Genomic DNA, 18282 nt, shown 5'->3' with positions numbered 1-18282 from the left:
ACACCTCAGGATGGAGCCAGATAAAAGTCTGTCTGCTAAATGGGCATCCAGCACCAGCAGCTGGATTCTAACCCACAACTTTTGAGTTGCAAGACTGCAAGCTAACAACCAGGCTACATTGGCTGCTTCAGATTCCGCTTCCCGGTTATCCACACTTGGAATAAGGATGGCCCAAGGCAACCATTGTGGGCTTCCGCCTACTGAACCATCCAGGTCACCTCAAATAGCGGATTTGAGAGCATCTCATGGGCTTTCAAGCTCAGAGGTACAGCCAGACTCATCCTCGACATCCCTCTCCAATGCCACATCACCGAACAGCTAAGGAACCTTCTCTGGCTCCCCATCAACAAGAGAATCACCTTCAAGCCCGAATACATAAACCACAGCGTAAATTTCTACACCCCCGCCAGACAACTACGATCGTCCGTAGTCATCCTTCACAGTAATCCCTTGCATCATCAAATCCACAGTGGGCGGAAGATCCTTCTCCCACATAGCAGCAAAGACATGGAACACCCTCCCTCTGCACCTCAGGCAATCCACCTCCCTTACAAAGTTCAGAAAGGACCTCAAAACCTGGCTCTTCGACTGAACGCCCATCCCCCCCCCCCCTCCTATCTGCTTTCCCTTAGCGCCTTGAGACTCTCACGGGTGATTAGTTTGCGCTCTATAAGTACCCAATACATAGATAGATAGATAGATAGATATATGGCTTAAAGAACTCCAAGTTTCTCCCTGGTGGTTGATGCAACCATTGAGGAGACATTGACCGAATGAAAACAAGTTAAGGACTACTTAAGTCAAGCCTCCAACCCTGCGTCTCTGGGAGGCATTCTGCTCAGAAGGGCTGAGTGGGGATCTAAACCTGTGGCTCAATGCTTACTACACTGTTTGCTTGTGTGTTGAGCCGCAGTCAGTTCTGAAACAAGTCCCAGACTGCGACCCAGCCCAGCAGGCTGGTGTCCGTCCGACGCACTCGCCCTAGGACAAATACTCCCCACTACGGGACTGAGATATTAAGATCAAACTATCCTTTGCGACAGATCCTCAAGACCTTCATTTTATGGGGAAGAACCAGGGAATGATGTCCATGGATCATCAGACAAAAAAGCCTGTTTAAAAAGAGTATGAAAGGAATTGTCCTTTCATACTCTTTTTAAACAGGCTTTTTTGTAGCCAGGGCACCACCAACTGAGCTACCTCACCGACCTAGCCGGAGCCGCTGGAAAAGTGAAGAAAAAACACAACTGCAGCTAAATCCAAAACTTCCAACCTTCTAGTTGCAAAGAGGAAGCTGTCTACCGGACCACAAGAACTTCCTGTTGACCGGACAGTAGAACTAAAACCCAGAGTGTTAACTACTCTCCCAAATCATCTTGTATAGAGAGGAAGGAAAAAATCCTTGATTATCTGACCTCAGATAGAGACGTTGCCTAATAGAGAATCTATTAAGGTCCCCAATAAATCATCTTCAGTTTATTTCCCATCCATGGGAAGTATATTGGGCAAGATCTCCGCAAAGAGAAATTGCCCCAATGAAGGATGACACATGAACCAAATAAGTCCAGAAGGCACCTGCAATATCCCAAGACTAAAAAGTCTTTCAAGGATGAGAAAGTTCAGACACTTGAGAGAGTTTCAAGAGAGCAATAATGCCCATCATTTAGGTCTATTTATGCTATAAACAGTTTAACCCCTTAAGGACCACAACACTTTTCCATTTTCTGACCATTTGGGACCAAGGCTATTTTTACATTTTTGCGGTGTTTGTGTTTAACTGTAATTTTCCTCTTACTCATTTACTGTACCCACACATATTATATACCGTTTTCTCGCCATTAAATGGACTTTCTAAAGATACCATTATTTTCATCATATCTTATAATTTAATAGAATTTTTTTTATAAAATATGAGGAAAAAAATGGAAAAAAACACACTTTTTCTAACTTTGACCCCCAAAATCTGTTACACATCTACAACCACCAAGAAACACCCCTGCTAAATAGTTTCTAAATTTTGTCATGAGTTTTGAAATACCTGTTTACATGTTCTTTGCTTTTTTGCAAGTTATAGGGCAATAAATACAAGTAGCACTTTACTATTTCCAAACCCCTTTTTTTTCAAAATTAGCGATAGTTACATTGGAACACTGATATCTGTCTGGAATCCCTGAATATCCCTTGACATGTATATATTTTTTATTAGAAGACAACCCAAAGTATTGATCTAGGCCCATTCTGGTATATTTCATGCCACCATTTCACCGCCAAATGCGATCAAATAAAAAAAAAATAGTTCACTTTTTCACAATTTTTTTCACAAACTTTAGGTTTCTCACTGAAATTATTTATAAATAGCTTGTGCAATTATGGCACAAATTGTTGTAAATTCTTCTCTGGGATCCCCTTTGTTCAGAAATAGCAGACTTATATGGCTTTGGCGTTGCTTTTGGTAATTAGAAGGCCGCTAAATGTCACTGCGCACCACACATGTGTTATGCCCAGCAGTGAAGGGGTTAATTAGGGAGCATGTAGGGTTAATTTTAGCTTTAGTGTAGTAGACAACCCAAAGTATGAATCTAGGCCCATTTTGGTATATTTCATGCCACCATTTCACCGCCAATTGCGTTAAAAATGTTTTTTTTTACATTTTTCACAATTTTAGGTTTCTCACTGAAATTATTTACAAGCAGTTTGTGCAATTATGGCACAAATGGTTGTAAAAGCTTCTCTGGGATCCCCTTTGTTCAGAAATTTAAAAATACATGGCTTTGGCGTTGCTTTTTGGTAATTAGAAGGCTGCTAAATGCCGCTGTGCACCACACGTGTATTATGCCGAGCAGTGAAGGGGTTAATTAGGGAGCTTGTAGGGTTAATTTTAGCTCTAGCGTAATGTAGTAGACGACCCAAAGTATTGATCTACTCCCATTTTGGTATATTTCATGCCACCATTTCACTGCCAAATGTAATCAAATAAAAAAAATCGTTCACTTTTTCACAAATGTTTTCACAAACTTTAGGTTTCTCACTGAAATTATTTACAAACAGCTTGTGCAATTATGGCACAAATGGTTGTAAATGCCTCTCTGGGATCCCCTTTGTTCAGAAATAGCAGACATATATGGCTTTGGCGTTGCTTTTTGGTAATACGAAGGCCGCTAAATGCCGCTGCGCATCACACGTGTATTATGTCTAGCAGTGAAGGGGTTAATTAGGTAGCTTGTAGGGTTAATTTTAGCTTTAGTGTAGAGATCAGCCTCCCACCTGACACATCACAGCCCCTGATCCCTCCCAAACAGCTCTCTTGCCTCCCCCACTCCACAAATGTCCCCACCATCTTAAGTACTGGCAGAAAGTCTGCCAGTACTAAAATAAAAGTTTTTTTTTTTTTTTATAAATAAAATAAATAATAATTCTGCTGTGTAGGATCCACCCTTAGACCCTAACCTCTCTGATCCCCCCAAACAGCTCTCTAACCCCCCCTCTGCCTTATTGTGCGTCATATTGGGTTTGAAATAAAATGTGTTTTTTTTATTTTAAAAATACTGTATATTTTCTGTAGTGTAGCTGCCCCCCTCAACATTCAACCCCTCAACCTCTCCCAGATCGCTTAATTTTAAATTTCCACCCTCCCCAGTCCTCTCTCCCACGGAGTCCCACCTTACACTTGTTCCATAGTGTAGGGTTCCCATCCGCCCGCACACGATCCTGCCCCCTACTTCATCGATGGCCGCCCATCCGCCTCCCTGCATCAGCTCCCAACCACCCACGATCACGGCCATCGATGCATCAGACTGCTAAAAAGTGCTATTGCAGGATGCCTCAATATCGAGGCATCACTACAATAACATGAAAGTGGCTGGAAGCGATCAGGATCGCTTCCAATGCTTTCAAAGACCAACGACATACAGGGAAAGTCCTTGGTCGTTAAATGCATTTTTTTGCAGGACGTACCCCATACGTCGTTGGTCTTTAAGGGGTTAAAGACTTATGTGGGGGTATTGACCCTAGTACTGTTTGTTTGTTTTTCAGTGAGTTATTTCTGAGCCACAGGTTAATCCTTGAGAAACTTGAGGTAATACCTAGATCCCTTTCCCAGACTGGGACTGGGATTATCACTCCTAGATTGCAGATACTCCAGAAGGAAAACCCTGTCTCTGGGAGGAATATTAAGTTCTTGGATCGCATGAACAGGAAAACTTCCCTTGGCGAAAGGAAGAACAATCTCTCTTCGTAAAGTCAGAGGATACGTCTGCCAGGTCAAGACCAAACAATGAAAATTAACGCCAGAAGCGTGGATTTGGAGGAACATAGGAATTGAATCTGCAACGGCAGAACTATAAGGCCTAGGTTGTATCAGCTGACCAAGATCTCAGACACAGTGCCCACGGGCTATCACAGCAAGTCAGGAAAGACAAGCATTGCTCTCTCCAGCTTCTTATCCCTTTGATCCGTAAAGGAGCTCCATAGAGATCGAAGTACTCTGTGCCATAGCAGCACTGTCCACTAAGGCATAGGTAGAAAAGTATCCCAAGATTCCCCATTTCTGTGAAAATATTCACAGCCCTCATAAGAAGGAATATTATAGAATAAAAAAGTGAACCTATACTTCCGGTATTGACAATGACAAGCTTATTGATGTTGTCCAAGTAGCTAAGACCTCCATTAACAGTACACAAGGTGTATGGCCATACATCTGAAGGATACCACTTCAGTATCAGACAAAGGAATTATACTGCACACATCTGAGATTTTACCCTCAGAAACTACCAGCGAAACCCTCTCACCCGACAACAACAGCAGGGAAAAAAAACACTAAGACTCTATTTTCGAGAGAATGATGCATGAGCCTCCAGATTATTCCAAAATAATTCTTAAGAAGACGAGGGGGCGTGGCCAACGACCAGCTCAGAAAGAGAGACGCAAATGGGGTTTTCCCGCCACAACTAAAGGAACGAGGCGGGACTTGCTCTGAGAGAACTGCACACAAGAGTGGACAGAGATGAAGCGCGCAGCATAATGACCTCGCGCCTCATCCTGTCATACGATATCGCCATTGAATGTAACTGCCTCTTGCATTTTCCTCCGTCAGTCAGAATACAGAGTGCGCAATGAAAAACAAAAGAGCGCGCTCTCCACCAGGAATTTATCCCTTAGAAACATCATTCTTGCATTTTTCCAAACCACCATAGCAGTAGCAGGATTAAGTAAATTACCTAACTTCCCTTTTTACATAGAAACAAGTTTCTTAGGAAAAACATGAGAAAACACTGCATTCGATTTACCCAGAAATCATAAGCTGCCATTAACACCTAATGAGCCAAATAACCCCATAATCAGGGAATACTCTATAAAGTATTATCCCCTAGTCTCCTGGTCACCAGTGCCTGCGTCCTGCCTGAAATATCCTTTCCAAGGATATATACATGTCCCAAATATTGCAGTCTATTTTCTGAAGTCCCCCAAATTAAAGAAGACTGAGCACTCACCTGCATCTAGCCGTCCTGCAGGGGGACAGCCTACCCAGCGTGAGAGGATGTCGCTCCTCACAGAGGCCTGTAGAAAAGAGAAAGACAAAGTAAACCTACTCAGGCTTTCCATACCAGGGCAGCATAATGATAGGAAAACGCAGTGAGGCCCACCTCACAAGTTCCCAACTGCTTAAAAACTACCACAGCCCTCCTGAAGAGACTAACGTGGAGTACAGCTATACCCAAATTGCGATGGAAGATCAGAGCAATCCTGCCCTTGCTTCAAAACAAAAAAAATCTTGATAGAAGAATTCTTTATCAGACACCTAATCACCTCCTCCTTGCATTAGAGGCAAAGAAAATGACTGGGGTTTGTGGGAAGCGAAGTGATACAGCTTTGCTGTGGTGCTCTTTGCCTCTTCCTGCTAGCCAGGAGTGATATTCCAAACAGTAATTGATGATCCCGTGGACTCATTGTGTCATAAGAAAGAAATACTAAATTACAAAAAAATAACAAACGAAATTATCCAAAATAAAAACAATTACACTAATCTAATAGCCCTATCAAAATAATAAGCCCCCAAAATAAAAAAACCCTAGCCTACAATAAACTACCAATAGCCATTAAAAAGGCCTTTTGTTTGGCATTGCCCTAAATAAATCAGCTACTTTCCCTGAAAACAAATACAAAGACCCACCCAACAGTAAAACTCACCACCCAACCAACCCCCCAAAATAAAAAAACCTAACTCTAAAAAAACCTAAGCTACCCATTGCCCTGAAAAGGGCATTCAGCTCTTTTAGAATTGCCCAATAGCCCTAATCTAAAAAAAATTCCCCAAAAAACACTAACCCCTCTTTAGGTAATTACAGTTGCTGAAGTCCGGCTTGAACGATCTTCATCCCAGCGGCTCTATCTTCATCCAGGCGGCTCCATCTTCATCCATCGAGAGACCGGTATCTTTTTCATCCAGGTGAAGGTCCAAGGCTGAGGTCAAAGCGGAGGTCCATCGATCCGACGTGGAGGTTCTCTTCATGTGATTGTCCGCCGCATACTGAGGATTCAAATGCAAGGTACCCTTTTATACTGGGGGTACCATTGCATTCCTATTGGCTGACATTTTTAAATCAGTCAATAGGAATTAGAGCTGCCAGATCTTACAAAGAAGGCTAATGGGATTGTTTACACCGGATCCTGTGAAGGAGAAGTCGGTTAGCCCTGCCGCTCTATAAGCTGCACATGAGTATAAAAACTCTAAGCTGCTCATTAAATTTATATCCCCAGTAGACGATATAACAAATATTCCAAGACCCTTCAATGAAGCTTAAAAGGGTGCCAGATGGTAACTCTATATGCCCTCCATCACTGAAGTGCCAAGGGAAAGGGCCTAAATAAAGAAAAATGGAATAACCCTCCAGGACCTTGCTGTGGAGCAGACACAGCATCTCCAGGTCTGACAGATCCATCCAGACTTCTGACAGGGACCTGAAATAGAAGCAAAGCAGAGTAACTAACCGTGGTTGCCAGATTGGGGGTAAGCATAGATTTGCTGGAGAGAGCACAAAGAAGCCTCCATACGAACTCCAGCAGCTAACAGCTACCAATACTCTTACTCAAGAGGATAACATGGACACAGTATTCCCTACTTGAAGGGAAACTACCCATTAAAGGACTCAATATTTATTCAGAGCATGAAAGAGAGAAATAATTACTATGGAGTATGGGAAGTGGGAGGGATAAGCTTTGCTGGTGTGTCTTTGACTCCTCCTGGTGGCCAGGAATTCAATGTTCCAACAGTAATTTAATGGAATCGTGGACTATCCTTGCCATTGGCCTGAAAATTAATTTAAAAAAAAAAAATTCATTGGTGCTCCCATTGGCTATATATAAACACACACAGTATATATATATTTTTTTAAAAAGAGAAGAAAAGTGAACCTTGCCTAGCAACTCCATATTAAGCAAAAATAATTCCAAATGCAGCAAAAGTCCCTCCTACCTCAGAATAAACAGCAACCATCTTTACTTGTCAAATAAATGTATTATAGGGCATATAAAAACAAAATGGAATCAAATTTAAAATACAGGTAGCCCTCAGTTTAGAGGAAGGAATGGTTGTAAATCGAAACTGTTGTAAATTGAAACCCAGTTTATAATGTAAGTCAATGGGAAGTGAGGTAGTTAGGTTCCAGGCCCCTCTCAAAATTGTTATAAGTAACACCTAATACATTATTTTTAAAGCTTTGAAATGAAGACTTTAAATGCTAAACAGCATAATAAACCTAATAAAATAATCACACAACATAGAATATATAATTAAACTAATTTAAATGAACAAAAACATTTGCTAAACAGCTTTATAAACCTAAAAAAATAATCACACAACACAGACTTCACTTGCATTTTTCTGCAAACAGTTCTTTCTATGAATTCCAATCTGGACTGATTTATAGACAAGAAGATCTTGTTCCTTTGAAATCTGCTCGATAGCTCAGGTCTGGTTAAACTGGTTAATTTCAGTTTGCTTGCCTTTGCTGCAACACAAGCGGACAGCTCCACCTACTGGCTATTTTAATAAATGCACTGCTTCTCAATGCTTTTCAATAGCAGTCACATGACTGGAAAAAAAGGTTGATTTTCTGAAATGGTGTAAATTGAACCGTTGTAAAACGAGGGTCACCTGTAATTTCTATGTAAAACAAAATTTAATAACTGAATTACAAAATCAGTATGTTTCTCAAGTCTACTACCCCTATGATCTAGATATTCCTTAATTGTTGACTGCCCTTTTTCATGGGGGATAGAAGAATAAAGTGAGATATGACTACATTGTTTATTACCTGCATTGTTGTCTCTGATAGGGGAAATCAGTTCATATCTGCTTTCTGGAGAGCTCTTTGTAAACTCATGGGTACTACAGTATCTTTATCTACCAATTCATCACCCACAGACTAATGGACAGACTGAAGTGCTAATCAGGAACTTGAAAGCTATCTCCGCAATTATGTTAAAGGGACACTGAACTCAATTTTTCTTTCATAATTCAGATAGAGCATGCAATGTTAAGCAACTTTCTAATGTACTCCTATTATCAAATTTTCTTCATTCTCTTGCTATCTTTATTTGAAAAGCAAGAATGTAAGTTTAGAATCCGGCCCATTATTGGTTTACAACCTGGGTTGTGCTTGCTGATTGGTGGCTAAATGCACTCAACAATAAACAAATGATGTCCAGTGTTCTGAACCAAAGATTGTCTGGCTCCTTAGCTTAGATGCCTTCTTTTTCAAATAAAGATAGCAAGAGAACAAAGAAAAATTATTAATAAGAGTAAATTAGAAAGTTGCTTAAAATTTCATGCTCTATCTCAGGGATGGGCAGACTTTTGTAAGGCAAGGGCTACCTCAAAATGTTTTCCAAGTGGGGGGGGGGGGCGGAGCCAACACCGGGAGAAGCTGGTCGCATTTTCAGAGAGCTCCCTGCCTGAGTTCTCTAATTATCTTTGTTTTCCTATAGTTTCCCCTTTCTATTTCATTATTTCCCTTATATTTAACCCTGCTCATCTGAACATCCCTTCTAACACCCCAAGATCTCGCAAATAGCTGTATTAGAACGTGAAACAGCTGCGGTGAGACACAAAGCCCAGAAGCCCCTGCATTGGGGGTATAAGGAGATCGTAACACCTTGGAGTCTCCTGAAGATACTGGACCCAGGCTACACTATCACATTGCGATCTGGTGCACATTTCTGGACTGACTGCACAGCCTGATAGCAAGCGAACTTACTTTGGCTCCGACGCTACAAGCCGCTTCTGGGTGGCGCCATCTTGGCTCTTCACCGTCACCCACGTGGCGCTTACTGAGAGGCGATCAGGGAGCGGCAGTTACTAACTCTCTTCAGACCTGAAGTTAGTGACGTATCTATTTTCAGCAGGGTGATCTTCCTCAAGGACTAGAGAGGAGTAGAGGTGAGACATTGCCCATAAATATAGACGCCGCAGCTTCTTTTACACACCATGCAGCCCATAACATAGGGCCTCGGAATACACTGGCACAGTTATAATTAACCCCAAACACAGGATCACGCTTAGTGGTGTAGGTCTACATTATTCCTTTTGGATAAAACACCACACTTAGATCTGCAACCTTTCCTGGTAAGACCTCACTTCAACCCTGCACATCACTTCAATACAAAAAAGAACCAGATATAGGGCTCCATGTACTAAGCAGTCAGCAAGCTACCCGCAACAAATCTCGCGTCAAAATTCGCAAACTGATATGTACAAAGCCGTCAATTATGTTAAAACTCGCATCTTTAAAATTGCGAGCGTACTTATCCGCCAAACCTCGCTACCGCTCCATTTTTCACTGTAATTAGACACATTTGACCACCAACTCGCCAAAAACGAATGTACTAAAAAATCTATTTGTCCGCTCGCTACAATTTCCGCTCCCACCTCGTTATTTTTGCCTCGCCACCTTTTAGGTGGCGGGCAAGGTACAAAACAATAGGAAAGTCAATCTAGACGCCAGTCTAGACATATATAAAAGGCAGTAATATCAGCATTGTACTTACAGCATAACTGGCGTCTAATTTGTCTCTCATTTCCATGTACATAAATTGCGCCCAATTTGTCGACTGTAATTAAAGAGTAATCTATATTTTAAATTTGTATTGTATAGTTGTCAATCTTTATAATTATTTTTATATTAATATTTATATATTATCAGATCCAGATGAAGCCATATCCAAATTGTAAATAAATATTACAAAAATAACGCTCTGTTATCACCCTTCAAAATATTTTGAACAATAATAAAAAAGTTGTTTAGATAAGTTGAACTTTTATAGGAGCAAAATTCTATTCCCGTTACTACTATGATGTTCGTGACACCTTGCATGTCACGTGTTAATAATTGGCCAGACAATTCAACTGAAAGTTAAGTACATCAGCTTAGTCGCGGCGAGCGAGGCGTCAAATTTATCAACAATCCGCAACTGCTCGCGGCGGGCTAGACTTGTCTATTTATTGGGGGAATATTAGTACATAGCGACAGCGGACACCATTTCGCCCGCAGCGAGTAACGGCGAGTTTATCCGCGTCTACAATGACGGATGAATTGACGGCTTAGTACATGGAGCCCATAGACTGCGCTTCTCTGACTCCACAAGAAATGTTACAATGTATGTTTTTAAATTGCCAAAAGCAATAGACAATGAAGACAAGACATTTCTTAGAATTTAAAATATTCACCTAACAGGTATAAGACTCTAAATGGGTAGATAATAAACCCAGATGTAATATTACACATTAAATCTATGAAGGTAATAGTAATTGAATACAGCAAATATATTTCAATATAAATGAAAACATATAAAAACAAGCAAATACATCCCATATATAAGTAAAGCTGTGGAGGGTGGGAAGGGTGCTGCTCTGTTGGGGGTGCAATGAACTGTGCTCCTGCTCCCAAGACAAAAAGCTGTGAATACAAAAAGAACACAGAGCGCAGCCCACTCTGAACATAAAACTGTTTAATAAAAATTAGACAGGTATATCACAGCATATGCAGGCATGGACGTACATAAAACATAAAAAGTGCAAACATTAAAAGTCACCACTCGAGAGGAAATTAGATTCATTACCACCTATAGTCAGGGAAGTAGAGATATAGGTAACATTTTAAAAAAACATTGGAGGATTTTAACCTCTGATCCAATTCTAGGGAATTTATTGCCCAACCAGCCTACCATCACTTTTAGAAAAAATAGGGATCTCAAAAATACGCTAGCTCCCTCTAGATTTGTATCCGAAAAAAAACCCTCTATCAGCTCCAACAACACTGGCTAAGTAGAAAAAATGGAACCTGGCCTTGTGGGGCAAAGAATTGTAACATGTGCAGTCGTATTATTAGAGGAGATATGTTTGAAAATATTGATCAGACCAAATCATACAAGAAGAAACAGAAATTCTCTTGTAAATACAATTTCGTGGTGCATCTCCTCAAATGCGACTGCAATTGTTATTATATAGGTCGTACTAAAAGAATGGTCAGAAGCAGGTTCAATGAACATCTAGGTAACATTAAAAACAAAATTGAAAATCACAGTGTACCTTTTCACTTTAAACATTCACATGAGGCTAACAATAATAGCTTGAGAATCATGGTATTAGACTGGATTCCCCCCAACTGCTCTAACAACAGATTGAGGTGTCAGAGACAACGTAAAACCTTCTGGATTCACAAACTCAGAACCCTCAACACCGATAATCACAAAGGTCTAAAACAGAATTTATGCTTACCTGATAAATTACTTTCTCCCAATGGTGTGTCCGGTCCACGGCGTCATCCTTACTTGTGGGAATATCTCTTCCCCAACAGGAAATGGCAAAGAGTCCCAGCAAAGCTAGCCATATAGTCCCTCCTAGGCTCCGCCCACCCCAGTCATTCGACCGACGGACAGGAGGAAAAATATAGGAGAAACCATATGGTACAGTGGTGACTGTAGTTAGAGAAAATAATTCATCAGACCTGATTAAAAAACCAGGGCGGGCCGTGGACCGGACACACCGTTGGAGAAAGTAATTTATCAGGTAAGCATAAATTCTGTTTTCTCCAACATTGGTGTGTCCGGTCCACGGCATCATCCTTACTTGTGGGAACCAATACCAAAGCTTTAGGACACAGATGAAGGGAGGGAGCAAATCAGGTTACCTAAACGGAAGGCACCACGGCTTGCAAAACCTTTCTCCCAAAAATAGCCTCCGAAGAAGCAAAAGTATCAAATTTGTAAAATTTGGCAAAAGTGTGCAGTGAAGACCAAGTCGCTGCCTTACATATCTGATCAACAGAAGCCTCGTTCTTGAAGGCCCATGTGGAAGCCACAGCCCTAGTGGAGTGAGCTGTGATTCTTTCAGGAGGCTGCCGTCCGGCAGTCTCGTAAGCCAATCGGATGATGCTTTTAAGCCAAAAGGAAAGAGAGGTAGAAGTCGCTTTTTGACCTCTCCTTTTACCAGAATAGACGACAAACAGAGAAGATGTTTGTCTGAAATCTTTTGTAGCTTCTAAATAGAATTTTAGAGCACGGACTACGTCCAAATTGTTTAACAAGTGTTCCTTCTTTGAAACTGGATTCGGACACAAAGAAGGTACAACTATCTCCTGGTTAATATTTTTGTTAGAAACAACCTTTGGAAGGAAACCAGGCTTAGTACGCAAAACCTTATCTGCATGGAACACCAGATAGGACGGAGAACACTGCAGCGCAGATATCTCTGAAACTCTTCTAGCAGAAGAAATAGCAACCAAAAACAAAACTTTCCAAGATAACAATTTAATATCTATGGAATGTAAAGGTTCAAACGGAACCCCTTGAAGAACTGAAAGAACTAGATTTAAACTCCAGGGAGGAGTCAAAGGTCTGTAAACAGGCTTGATCCTAACCAGAGCCTGAACAAATGCTTGAACATCTGGCATAGCTGCCAGTCGTTTGTGTAGTAAGACAGATAAAGCAGAAATCTGTCCCTTTAGAGAACTCGCAGATAATCCTTTATCCAAACCTTCTTGCAGAAAGGAAAGAATCTTAGGAATTTTTACCTTATTCCAAGGGAATCCCTTGGATTCACACCAGCAGATATATCTTTTCCATATCTTATGGTAAATCTTTCTAGTTACCGGTTTTCTGGCCTGAACCAGAGTATCAATCACCGAATCTGAAAACCCACGCTTTGATAGAATCAAACGTTCAATCTCCAAGCCGTCAGCTGGAGGGAGACCAGATTTGGATGTTCAAATGGACCCTGAACAAGAAGGTCCTGTCCCAAAGGTAGCTTCCATGGTGGAACCGATGACATATTCACCAGGTCTGCATACCAAGTCCTGCGTGGCCACGCAGGAGCTATCAAGATCACCGAGACCCTCTCCTGTTTGATCCTGGCTACCAGCCTGGGAATGAGAGGAAACGGTGGGAACACATAAGCTAGGTTGAAGGTCCAAGGCGCTACTAGTGCATCCACTAGAGTCGCCTTGGGATCCCTGGATCTGGACCCGTAGCAAGGAACCTTGAAGTTCTGACGAAACGCCATCAGATCCATGTCTGGAATGCCCCATAATTGAGTCAACTGGGCAAAAATCTCCGGGTGGAGTTCCCACTCCCCCGGATGGAATGTCTGACGACTCAGATAATCCGTTTCCCAGTTTTCCACACATGGGATGTGGATTGCAGATAGATGGCAGGAGTGATTCTCCGCCCATTGTATTATTTTGGTTACTTCTTTCATCGCCAGGGAACTCCTTGTTCCCCCCTGATGATTGATATACGCAACAGTCGTCATGTTGTCTGATTGGAATCTTATGAATCTGGCCTTTGCAAGCTGAGGCCAAGCCCTGAGAGCATTGAATATCGCTCTTAGTTCCAGAATGTTTATCGGGAGAAGAGACTCTTCCCGAGACCACAGTCCCTGAGCTTTCAGGGATTCCCAGACCGCACCCCAGCCCACTAGACTGGCGTCGGTTGTGACAATGACCCACTCTGGTCTGCGGAAGCTCATTCCCTGGGATAGGTGGTCCAGGGATATCCACCAACGGAGTGAATCTCTGGTCTTCTGATCTACTTGAATCACTGGAGACAAATCTGTATAGTCCCCATTCCACTGTTTCAGCATGCACAGTTGTAATGGTCTTAGATGAATTCGCGCAAAAGGAACTATGTCCATTGATGCAACCATCAACCCTACTACTTCCATGCACTGAGCTATGGAAGGACGTGGAACAGAATGAAGAACTTGACAAGCGCTTAGAAGTTTTGACTTTCTGACATCTGTCAGAAAGATCCTCATTTCTAAGGAATCTATTATTGTTCCCAGGAAGGGAACTCTTGTTGACGGAGACAGAGAACTTTTTTCTATGTTCACCTTCCATCCGTGAGATCTGAGAAAGGCCAGAACGATGTCTGTATGAGCCTTTGCTTTTGAAAGGGACAACGCTTGTATTAGAATGTCGTCCAAGTATGGTACTACTGCAATGCCCCTCGGTCTTAGAACCGCTAGAAGGGACCCGAGTACCTTTGTGAAAATCCTTGGAGCAGTGGCTAATCCGAATGGGAGGGCCACAAACTAGTAATGTTTGTCCAGAAAGGCGAACCTTAGGAACTGATGATGTTCTTTGTGGATAGGAATATGTAGGTACGCATCCTTTAGATCCACGGTAGTCATAAATTGACCTTCCTGGATAGTGGGTAGAATTGTTCGAATGGTTTCCATTTTGAACGATGGTACCCTGAGAAAATTGTTTAGGATCTTTAAATCCAGAATTGGTCTGAAGGTTCCCTCTTTTTTGGGAACTACGAACAGATTTGAGTAAAATCCCATTCCTTCTTCCTTCATTGGAACTGGGTGTATCACTCCCATCTTTAGCAGGTCTTCTACACAATGTAAGAACGCCTGTCTCTTTATGTGGTTTGAGGATAAGTGAGACATGTGGAACCTTTCCCTTGGGGGTAGTTCCTTGAATTCCTGAAGATAATCCTGAGAAACTATTTCTAGCGTCCAGGGATCCTGAACATCTCTTGCCCAAGCCTGAGCAAAGAGAGAGAGAGTCTGTCCCCCACTAGATCCGGTCCCGGATCGGGGGCTACTCCTTCATGCTGTTTTGTTAGCGGTAGCAGGCTTCTTGGTCTGCTTACCCTTGTTCCAGCCTTGCATCGGTTATCTGTGAGGCATTACCCTCTTGCTTAGAGGATGCAGAATTAGAGGCCGGTCCGTTCCTGAAATTACGAAAGGAACGAAAATTAGACTTATTCTTGGCCTTGAAAGGCCTATCTTGTGGGAGGGCGTGGCCCTTTCCCCCAGTGATGTCTGAGATAATCTCTTTTAATTCTGGTCCAAAGAGAGTTTTACCCTTGAAGGGGATGTTAAGCAATTTTGTCTTGGATGATACATCCGCTGACCAAGACTTTAGCCAAAGCGCTCTGCGCGCCACAATTGCAAACCCTGAATTTTTCACCGCTAATCTAGCTAATTGCAAAGCGGCATCTAAAATAAAAGAGTTAGCCAACTTAAGTGCGTGAACTCTGTCCATAACCTCCTCATATGGAGTCTCTCTACTGAGCGACTTTTCTAGTTCCTCGAACCAGAACCACGCTGCTGTAGTGACAGGAACAATGCACGAAATGGGTTGTAGAAGGTAACCTTGCTGTACAAAAATCTTTTTAAGCAAACCTTCCAATTTTTTATCCATAAGATCTTTGAAAGCACAACTATCTTCGATAGGAATAGTAGTGCGCTTGTTTAGAGTAGAAACTGCCCCCTCGACCTTAGGGACTGTCTGCCATAAGTCCTTTCTGGGGTCGACCATAGGAAATAATTTCTTAAATATAGGAGGGGGAACAAAAGGTATGCCGGGCTTCTCCCACTCCTTATTCACTATGTCCGCCACCCGCTTGGGTATAGGAAAAGCGTTGGGGTGCACCGGAACCTCTAGGAACTTGTCCATCTTGCATAATTTTTCTGGAATGACCAAGTTGTCACAATCATCCAGAGTAGATAACACCTCCTTAAGCAGTGCGCAGAGATGTTCTAATTTAAATTTAAATGTCACAACATCAGGTTCAGCCTGTTGAGAATTTTTTCCTGAATCTGAAATTTCCCCATCTGACAAAACTTCCCTCATGGCCCCTTCAGATTGGTGTGAGGGTATGACAGAACAATTATCATCAGCGTCCTCCTGCTCTTCAGTGTTTAAAACAGAGCAATCGCGCTTTCTCTGATATGCAGGCATTTTGGATAAAATATTTGCTATGGAGTTATCCATTACAGCCGTCAATTGTTGCATGGTAATAAGCATTGGCGCGCTAGAAGTACTAGGGGCCTCCTGCGTGGGCAAAACTGGCGTAGACACAGAAGGAGATGATGTAGAACTATGTCTACTCCCTTCATCTGAGGAATCATCTTGGGCAATTTCATTATTTGTGGCAGTACTGTCCTTACTTTGTTTGGACGCTATGGCACAATTATCACACAATTTTGAAGGGGGAGACACATTGGCTTTCATACATATAGAACATAGCTTATCTGAAGGCACAGACATGTTAAACAGGCTTAAACTTGTCAATAAAGCACAAAAACCGTTTTAAAACAAAACCGTTACTGTCTCTTTAAATTTTAAACAGAGCACACTTTATTACTGAATATGTGAAAATATATGAAGGAATTGTTCAAAATTTACCAAAATTTCACCACAGTGTCTTAAAGCATTAAAAGTATTGCACACCAATTTTCAGAGCTTTAACCCTTAAAATAACGAAACCGGAGCCGGTTACAGATTTAACCCCTATACAGTCCCAGCTACAGCCTTTGCTGTGACTTTACCAAGCCCAAAGGGGAATACGATACCAAATGACGCCTTCTAGGAACTTTTCCAACTACTCTCAGGTCCTCACACATGCATCTGCATGTCTTGTACTCAAAAACAACTGCGCAGTAAAGGCGCGAAAATGAGGCTCAGCCTACAACTGGGAAGGCCCTTCCTGACTGGAAAAGGTGTCTAACATAGTGCCTGACGTTAAAAAACGTTCCCCAAGTTTATAAGTGTGAATTATCAGCATAAACATGTATAAAATGTCCAAATAAAGCAATCGATTTAGCCCATAAAAGTGTCTACCAGCTTTATAGCCCATATTAAAGGATTCCAAAACTTTAGTTTTTTCAATCTACTTAAATTAAAGAAATCAATTGAAAACAACTTAATAAATAAACTGTACCTGGTCTGAACTGTAAACGAGCGTTTATTCCGCAATAAAACTATATATTATTTGCTTCAAACCACGTCATCCAAGCCAAACCCCCTTTTACTCCTCCTGAATTACAATATCGTGTGTCCAATAGCAGTCTGTTATCGTGCATATAATTAACGTATGGATCCGTCACCCTGCGCATGCGCAATTCATCAATATTTGGCTTCCTAGTTTCATGAAAATTAACAATCCCCGAAATAGTATCTCTTATTTTAACATAATAAAAATTTGCCTTTTAAAAGCATAAGATTTACTGCTCGTTATTTCTAGGGGAATTCTGATTGCTAAGCGTTGCGATCAAGTTGTCAGTGATATCAACATTTGGCTTCACAATATGATTAAAATTATATACAGCATTAATCATATTTCTTATTTAAATATGGCTTACATTCATAAATATTTTATGCTCTATATATCTAGAGGATTTCTCGGATCTAAGCGCTGCTATCTAATTGTCATCGATATAAAGATTTGGCTTCAGAATAATGTCAAAATTGTATATAGCATTAATCATATATCTCTTTTAAATATAAGTTACATTCAGAAATAAATATTGTATGCTCGTTATTACTATGGGAATTCTCGCAGCTAAGCGTTGCGATCTTACCTCTTAGAGACCGCTGTAACATCTGTGAGGAGAAGGATAGATTCAGACTGTCAGCTGCTCCACAGGACGGTGACGTTGCATATGACGCGTTAGATAGATCGCGCATGCGCAGTACGGAGGTTTGCGGCCATATTGATAACGCAGGTTATCCGTCGCTATTCGTTAGGAACGACAGAGCTTCTAAGTGTGGGTTTGGAAAACAATTAAATTTTGAATCAGAATATCTCTATAACGCTTGAAATACGAAAATGCAAGCATATTATACATATTATTGTTATATATGTGTAGATCGATAGAGATTAAGTTTATTTCAAGGTTTAGTGTCCCTTTAAGCCCTTTATTCTGTTTGAGACTAAGAAAATGGCTTACCGGTCCCCATGAGGGGAAATGACAGCCTTCCAGCATTACACAGT

The 18282-nt window shown here is 41.5% G+C and overlaps 1 protein-coding gene across 2 annotated transcripts in view; it reads right to left on the bottom strand.

Moving 5' to 3' along the window:
* The window catches only part of SHFL (shiftless antiviral inhibitor of ribosomal frameshifting), a 571473-nt gene that overhangs the window by 222716 nt on the left and 330475 nt on the right, over nucleotides 1-18282 (bottom strand). The window lies entirely within an intron of this gene.

Source organism: Bombina bombina, chromosome 6 (assembly GCF_027579735.1).
Source record: "Bombina bombina isolate aBomBom1 chromosome 6, aBomBom1.pri, whole genome shotgun sequence".
In the NCBI taxonomy this organism is placed as follows: Eukaryota; Metazoa; Chordata; class Amphibia; order Anura; family Bombinatoridae; genus Bombina; species Bombina bombina.
Note: the sequence above shows the minus strand (reverse complement) of the source record. Positions and strands in the feature narration are given on the sequence as shown.